This window comes from Microcebus murinus, chromosome 20, assembly GCF_040939455.1.
Source record: "Microcebus murinus isolate Inina chromosome 20, M.murinus_Inina_mat1.0, whole genome shotgun sequence".
Lineage (NCBI taxonomy): Eukaryota > Metazoa > Chordata > Mammalia > Primates > Cheirogaleidae > Microcebus > Microcebus murinus.
The window spans coordinates 39,669,565-39,677,914 of record NC_134123.1 but is presented as its reverse complement, the minus strand read 5'-3'; the positions used below and the strand labels follow the sequence as shown (position 1 = coordinate 39,677,914).

At 55.7% G+C, this 8,350-nt stretch overlaps 1 non-coding gene and 1 pseudogene across 1 annotated transcript; both read left to right on the top strand.

Moving 5' to 3' along the window:
- The first annotated feature begins 1,949 nt into the window (after positions 1 to 1,949).
- LOC142862895 (5S ribosomal RNA) lies at positions 1,950 to 2,068 on the top strand. Its single transcript, XR_012913846.1, has one exon. It is a non-coding gene; the product is annotated as a 5S ribosomal RNA (ribosomal RNA).
- Positions 2,069 to 5,480: 3,412 nt separating this feature from the next.
- On the top strand, positions 5,481 to 5,599 carry LOC142862907 (uncharacterized; annotated as a pseudogene).
- Positions 5,600 to 8,350: the final 2,751 nt, after the last annotated feature.

The following is an 8,350-nucleotide window of genomic DNA, read 5'->3' as shown; positions in this document are numbered from 1 at the left end:
GAACCGAACTGTGGTCTAGGGTTTGGTGTAGTGGATCAGAGTGTGCTGCTTGTGGGTGGGGCTCCTCAGTGTTTCACCACTGAGTCGGTCCCACCCTCTTACGTGTCCCAGTTTCTCTCTTCGGGGGTCTAGTACCTCCGAGAGGGCTCAAAACGCTGAGTGATCAGCTCTTATGCGCGTTTCCTGGACGAGCCTTTTTTTTTTAATTAATTTGTTGGGGGGTTCCCTGTGGGGCTACTCGCGCCTCGGGGAATCGCCCCAGGCAACTCCCAATCAGGGCTCTGGTCACCCAGGGCTACCTTAGGTCTGGGAGGAGTAAGCTGCCCCTTATCTTCGGAGCTGAGAAACTCAGTCTCTCATTTATCTACGAATAGGACAGTTGGGTTCCTTACGCAAATATGCAGACAAGCCAATCGAAATTGGTCTTCAAGAGGAATAAGGCAGCAGAGAAAGCCCTTCAGAGTGCACTTTCACATCAAATTAGGATCCCAAACAACAATTCCTAGGAAGAGAACAGACAGCTCAGAATAAACCGGGACCTTCGACCAAGAGTGGGAGGTCCGGATCTCAGGAGGACTTACCGGTTCCCGCCGGAGGAGCGGCTCTAAGTCGGAAGGGCTTCAATGGGCCCGTGCTGGTACCTTAGCTCCGGGTTCGGGCGACTCCTTCGGGGGTCCCGAGTCTTCTCTGAGATCCTGCCGACTACGCCAAAATTGTGGACGGAAAAAATCCAAGCCCTGAAATATTTGAAAGAAGTTTATTCTGAGCCAAATTTGAGGACCATGACCCGGAGCCACTCTCAAGAAGCCTTGAGCAAGTGGGCTCGCTGTAGCTGGGTTACAGTTCAGTTTTATACATTTTCAGAGAGACAAAGGTTACAGGCAAGGTCACAAATTAATACATGAGAGGTATACATTGGTTTGGCCCAAAAAGGTGGGACATCTCGAAGCGGGGGCTTACAGGTTATAGGTGGGTTTAAAGATTCTTTGGCTGGCAATTGGCTGAGAGGGTTAGACTTTATCTAGAAGACCAGAAAGGATATGCTTATTTTAAGATAGGGTTGTGGGCACTCTGGGAGGTCCAGACAGGAGGACATTTTAAATTTACAATAGGCGCCTGCTAGGATGCTCAGTTAAGACATTTTAGATTTATGATAGGCATCTGCCAGGATGCTTGAGTTAAGACAGGGGCTTCTTATCTTTTAGGTGATGTTAATGCCATACCAGAATCAGGTCAGGGGGTAAACCACTGCTTCGTTTGGTTAACAAAAGCCGCTTTGTGGGAATTTATTGTTTGTCAGCCTAACCCTGCTGGCCTCCTTAGGAAGGAGTTTTTAGCAAAAAATTAGAGTTCAGTCTTCACCACAAACCACGCCATCCCACCCCACCCATGGGACACATCCCGAGAGGGAGACGCCCCATACACTCGCTCCCCTCCCCCTTGCGCTGTGCCCCAGCTCTGGCCTGGGGGAATACGCAGCAGCCCACGCACAGGGCGGGGGGCGGGGGGGCACAGGTGAAAGGGGTTGTGGGAGAGGGCGGCCCCTGGCTGGGGTCAAAGGGCGAGCGCCCCGCGCGTGCGCAGTCAGTGGCGGCAGCAGAGGCGGTGGTGGCAGCGGCGGAGACTCGCTGGGGGTGGGCAGCGGGTAGGTGAAGGAGGCCAGGCGAGGAGAGGAGGGGGGCTGGAAGGTCTCCACCTTGGCCAGTCCAGCCGTGGAGGTGCATCTTCTGTGAGTGTGAGTGACTGTGAGTATGTGTGTGTGTGTATAGAGAGACAGCCCCCCACCCCGGCCCGCCCCGCCCCGTCCGTCACCCCTGTCCCTCGGAGCCCGCCGGACCCGGCCGGCGAACTCAACAGTCCCGGCCCGGCGCGGGGCCTGGGGCGGGAGGAGGCGGCGGGGAAGCGCAGAGAGGCTCGGCTTCTTGAGCGTGGCAGGGGCGCCCTCCGCCGTCTAGGGCCACGCCACCCTGAACGCGCCGGATCTCGTCTGTTCTCCGAAGCTAAGCAGGGTTGGGCCTGGTTGGTACTTGGATGGGAGACCGCCTGGGAATACCGGGTGCCGTAGGCTTTTTTTTTTTTTTTTTTTTTTTTGCCTCTTGTTCTGTCCCCTTTCTGGGAGCGCAGCGGCGGCCCGGGGTGAAGGTAACCTCCACCCTCAGCGCCCGCCGCGGTGCCTGGCGCCCCCGCCCGCACCGTGGGGCCTCCTCTTGTCCCAAGCCGCGACATCGCCACCACAGGGCAGCATGCGTGGCATCTGAACTGTCAGGTGTGAGACCGAAGGTCTGGTCTGTGGGAACCGACACGCTGGAGGAAACCTTGAGAGTCTGAGAGGGGAGGGAGTTCCAGAAGAAGGCCAGGATGTCATTTTGAGGGAGTATGTGACCAGAACTCGTCCCGTTGCTTTTGGGGTTCTATGGGCTCCACGTAGGAATCTTTGGTGGTGGCACCTGATGTTGGGGGATCCGGAGTCACACCCAGACCTGCTCCACAGGCCTCCTTTTACTTTTCTCTTCGGATTCATTATTTTTAAAAAGTGTCTCCTATCTCTATTATTGCATTTTCTTTTCTCTCTCTTTTCAAGCAGATGATGGGAGTACAAGTATTCAGGTGACATGTGTTGCCCGTGCCCCCCTCCCCCCTGTGTTCTTATTCATTTACCTCTCATGTTGTTCCAGCGTATTGTGGGGGTACCAGTGTTAAGGTCGGGTACGTTGCCCTCTCCCAGCCTCCCCCCTCGGGTCAGAGCTTCAAGTGCGCCCATCCCCCAGTCGGTGCGCACCCACCCCATCCCTAATGGATGTGTATGCCCATCCCCTCCCCCCGCCCGCCCGACGCCCATCCGATGAAGGTGATTCCTCTGTGTCCACTTAAGTGTCCATCGGTTCATACCAATTTGCCGGTGAGCGCGAGCACGTGGTGCTCGTGTGTCCATTCTTGGGATACTTGGCTTACTGGAACGGGTTCCAGCTCTGGCCAGGAGAACCACGAGAGGTGCCCTCTCACCGCTGCTCCTCATAGCCGAATAGCACTGCGTGGTGTCCACGCGCCACATTTTATTTATGCACTCGTGGGTCGATGGGCACTCGGGTCGCTTCCAGGTCTTTGCGATTGTGACTTGTGCCCTGACTCTAACCCTAACCCTTACCCAGCCCGTCTCCTCCTCGACCCCTGCCTGACTGACTCCTTCCCGCCTGGCCTGTCACCTGTCACCGTCCTCTGCCCCTGCCTGATGGGGCTCCTCCATCGCCTGGGCCTTCCAAGGGCTTGGTGTGGACGCTGGTTCCAGGACGCCCTCCCAGGAACCCGGTAGCAGGGCTGCCCCAGCGTCTCGCGCAACCCAACCGTCCACTGGCCGCCTTAGCTAAGTGGCCTGCGGGGGACGTGCTCCCGCTGTGTGGCGGGGGCCCAGCCTGGTGTCTTCTCTGAGGCCCCGCGGCTGCCGCTCCCCGCAAGGGGAGAGCTGGGGAGGTGGGGACCGCCTCCTCATGGGGACGTACACCCAGCTCTCCACGTTGGATTCCGGGGCTCTCTTTCTGCCAGAAGCCCCAGCTGGCCTGCAGGTCCTTAGAGTGGCAACAACATCCGAAAACTGAGATTGACGGTCCGGTGGGTTTCTGCACTTTTGTGGCGGGCACCCCAGGGAGGCCCAGGGGCTGGCTGGACAACGCTGTCCGCTGGGCAGGGGTGGGGGTTTGGAGGAGCAACTGATGTCCTTTGGACTTTGGGTAGAAAGTGTCTGAGGTGTCTCTGAGCCCTGCGCCATGTCGGGGTGGGGGGGAGGAGGAGGAGGAGGAGGAGGTGGGAGGGGCTGTGACCTGCAGTTGTGTTCCCAGGGTGGCATGGCACGTGGCTTCTTCCACAGGCTGCTTGGCCTGGGCTCCCTGCACCTGGGCCTTTGGGGGACTGGCCCTGTGCTTGCCAACACTTCCTGCAGGGACCCAGAGCTGGGAGGTTGCATCTCTCAGCCCTGGGTCGGGCAGAGCCCCAGAGGGCCATGCCCACAACCTCTCTCAGCAGGGGTCCCCCAGAAGGCTCCTTTGGGACCAGGATTCTCTTGCGGGTGACTCTGTAAGGTCTGGCCCCTGGATGGAGGGGCACCAGGAGTAGAGGAGCAGGAAGGGGAAGGGCGTGGCCATGCGAGGGGACACTTTGAGGCCAAGTCCCAGCTTCAGCCTGATCCTCCTGGGAACCCCAGGGTGTACATCACACCTCCTGGTTGTCCCGCTCTGAGACTGGGAGCCGGGCTTCGCGTTCCCACAGCAGCCAGTCCTGGGCTGAGGAGACCTGGGGCGTCGGGAACTCCCTGGCTTCTCTTTGTGGTACCATTTGGAGCTGCTTGTGAATCGTGCCGCCACACACGCCCGAGTGCAGGTGTCTTCTGCACAGACTGCGGGCCTTGCTCTTCTGAATGCCGCTAGCTCGCCACCCACCCACGGGTGAACCTGGTCAGGGTACTTTCTCTAAGGAGCAGACTCTGACCCGGGCGGGCTACCGGTGTCTCTGTTTGCTCGTTTCTTTCTTCCATTTCGGGAAAGACTTCCTTACTGGGTGTGGAAATCTCCTATGCCTTTCCTCGCCTATTCTGTCAGCTTTAAAATTCTCCTTCAGTTGCCACCCTCACAGGTGGATTAGGAAACTCTTCCCGGTGCACTCATTAGTGAAATGACCTCAATGAAGCTGGAATCCAATATCTAATCGCCGATTTTTCGCGAGTCCACACGCCAGGGTGGTTGGGGTCCAATGCAGCCCCAGCCAGGCCCAGGCCACTTGGACTGGGCCACAGGAGGACACAGAGGAGGGTCCGGCCCCCAAGGTAGCGGTGCCAGCAGTTCTCCATGGCCTTGGGCGTTTTCCAGAGGTAGGAGATGGAGGGGACTGATTTCTTCAGCACCCCACAAACCACGCCACCCCACCCCACCCCACCCATGGGACACATCCCGAGAGGGAGACGCCCCTACACTCGCTCCCCTCCCCCATGTGCTGTGCCCCAGCCCTGGCCCTGGGGAATAGGCGGCAGCCCACACACAGGGCGGGGGGGCGCAGCTGAAAGGGGTTGTGGGGGAGGGCGGCCCCTGGCTGGGGGCAAAGGTCGAGCGCCCCGCGTGCGCGTGCGCAGTCAGCAGTGGCGGCGCGCTGGGGGTGGGGGGCGGGTAGGTGAAGGAGGGGAGGCGAGGAGAGGAGGGGGGCTGGAAGGTCTCCACCTTGGCGGGTCTAGCCTTGGAGGCGCGTCTTCTGTGAGTGAGTGAGTGTGAGTGTGTGTGTGTGTGTAGAGAGACAGCCCCCCACCCCGGCCCGGCTCTCCCTGCCCGCCCCGCCCTGCCCGTCACCCCAGTCCCGCGGAGCCCGCCAGACCCGGCCAGTGAACTCAACAGGCCCAGCCCGGCGCGGGTCAGCGCACGCGCGGGGCCTGGGGCCGGAGGAGGCGGCGGGGAAGCGCAGAGAGGCTCGGCTTCTTGAGCGGGGCAGGGGCTCCCTCTGCCGTCTCCGGCCACGCCGCCCTGAACGCGCCCGATCTCGTCTGATCTCCGAAGCTAAGCAGCATCGGGCCTGGTCAGTACTTGGATGGGAGACCGCCTGGGAATACCGGGTGCCATAGGCTTTTTTTTTTTTTCCTTTTTGCCTCTTGTTCTGTCCCCTTTCTGGGAGTGGGGCGGCGGTTCGGCGGATCACCCCCACCCTCAGTGCCCGCCGCGGTGCCTGGCGCCCTACCTGGCGCCATGGGGCCTCCTCTTGTCCCGAGCCGTGACACCACCGCCACGTGGCAGCATGCGTGCCATCTCTACTGTCAGGTGTCAGACCAAAGCTCTGGTGTGTGGGACCGACATGCTGGAGGAAACCTTGAGAACCTTGAGAGTCTGAGAGGGGAGGGAGTCGCAGAAGAATTCCCAGGATGTCATTTTGAGCAAGTATGTGACCAGAACTCGTCCCGTTGCTTTGGGAGTTCTATGGGCTACACTGTAGGAATCTTTGGTGGTGGCACCTGATGTTGGGGGATCCGGAGTCACACCCAGAGCTGCTGGACAGGCCCCATTTTACATTTCTTTTCGGATTCATTTTCTTAAAAAGTGTCTCTTATCTCTATTGTTGCATTTCCTTTTCTCTCTCTTTTCAAGCAGATTATGGGAGTACAAGTATTGAGGTGACATGTACTGCCCGTGCCTCCCTCCCCCCTGTTTTCTGATTCATTTATTTCTCATTTTCCCCCAGCGTACTGTGGGGGTACCAATGTTAAGGTCGGGTGTGAGGACTAAACTCTAATTTTTTGCTAAAAACTCCTTCCTAAGGAGGCCAGCTGGGTTAGGCTGGCAAATGGTAAATTCCCACAAGGCGGCTTTTGTTAACCAAATGAAGCAGTGGTTTACTTCCTGACCTGATGCTGGTATGGCATTAACATCACCTAACAGATAAGAAGCCCCTGTCTTAACTCCAGCATCCTGGCAGATGCCTATCATAAATCTAAAATGTCATAACTGAGCATCCTAGCAGGCGCGTATTCTTTAATTTAAAGCATCTTAAAACATCCTAGCAGGCGCCTATTGTAAATTTAAAATGTCCTCCTGTCTGGACCTCCCAGAGTGCCCACAACCTTATCTTAAAGTAAGCATATCCTGCCGCACATGGTGGCTCACGCCTGTAATCCTAGCACTTTGGGAGGCCGAGGGGGGCGGATTGCTCAAGGTCAGGAGTTCGAAACCAGCCTGAGCGAGACCCCGTCTCTACCAAAAATAGAAAGAAATTAATTGACCAACTAAAAATATACAAAAAATTAGCCGGGCATGGTGGCACATGCCTGTAGTCCCAGCTACTCGGGAGGCTGAGGCAGCAGGATCGCTGAGCCCCGGAGATTGAGGTTGCTGTGAGCCAGGCTGATGCCACGGCACTCACTCTAGCCTGGGCAACAAAGTGAGACTCTGTCTCAAAAGAAAAAAAAAATTAAAGTAAGCATATCCTTTCTGGTCTTCTAGATAAAGTCTAACCCTCTCAGCCAATTGCCAGCCAAAGAATCTTTAAACCCGCCTATAACCTGTAAGCCCCCACTTCGAGATGTCCCACCTTTTTGGGCCAAACCAATGTATGCCTCTCATGTATTGATTTGTGACCTTGCCTATAACCTTTGTCTCTCTAAAAATATATAAAACTAAGCTGTAACCCAGCTACAGCGAGCCCACTTGCTCAAGGCTTCTTGAGAGTGGCTCCGGGTCATGGTCCTCAAACTTGGCTCAGAATAAACTTCTTTCAAATATTTCAGGGCTTGGATTTTTTCCGTCCACAATTTTGGCGTAGTCGGCAGGATCTCAGAGAAGACTCGGGACCCCTGAAGGAGTCGCCCGAACCCGGAGCTAAGGTATCAGCACGGGCCCATTGAAGCCCTTCCGACTTCTAGCCGCTCCTCCGGCGGGAACCGGTAAGTCCTCCTGAGATCCGGACCTCCCACTCTTGGTCAAAGGTCCCAGTTTATTCTGAGCTGTCTATTCTCTTCCTAAAAATTGTTGTTTGGGACCCTAATTTGATGTAAAAGTGCACTCTGAAGGGCTTTCTCTGCTGCCTTTTTCCTCTCAAAGACCAATTTCGATTGGCTTGTCTGCATATTTGCATAAGGAACCCAACTGTCCTATTCATAGATAAATGAGAGACTGAGTTTCTCAGCTCCAAAGATAAGGGGCAGCTTACTCCTCCCAGACCTAAGGTAGCCCTGGGTGACCAGAGCCCTGATTGGGAGTTGCCTGGGGCGATTCCCCGAGGTGCGAGTAGCCCCACAGGGAACCGCCCAACAAATTAATTTTAAAAAAGGCTCGTCCAGAAAACGCGCATAAGAGCTGATCACTCGGCGTTTTGAGCCCTCTCAGAGGTACTAGACCCCCAAAGAGAGAAACTGGGACACATAAGAGGGTGGGACCGAATCAGTGGTGAAGCACTGAGGAGCCCCACCCACAAGCAGCACACTCTGATCCACTACACCAAACCCTAGACCACAGTTCGGTTCCTTCTTAAAAAAAAAAAAAAAATGGGAAACAAATTATGTAAAAATGAGAAAAGGCAAAAAGAACGACCTCCTTCAGGCACCCCAGCTGATTTTATGTTTAATAATTATGGCGCCTCTACTTGCAAGTATTTATATAAATGGAAAGATCTTACTAAAGATGACCTAGGTCTGAGGTTTCCAAAATGGGGAACTTTCAATATTCCCAAATTGGTTTTCTTGCGCGCTAAACTAAAAAAACTAGGTTCTCCAATTAAGAAAAATAAATAAAAATCATACTATTGCTGGCACTTGGAATCATCCAAAAGAGAGAATGATAAACTTGCCTCCCTCCAGGAAGTTAATAAAAAAATACTTGAGACTGTCTCA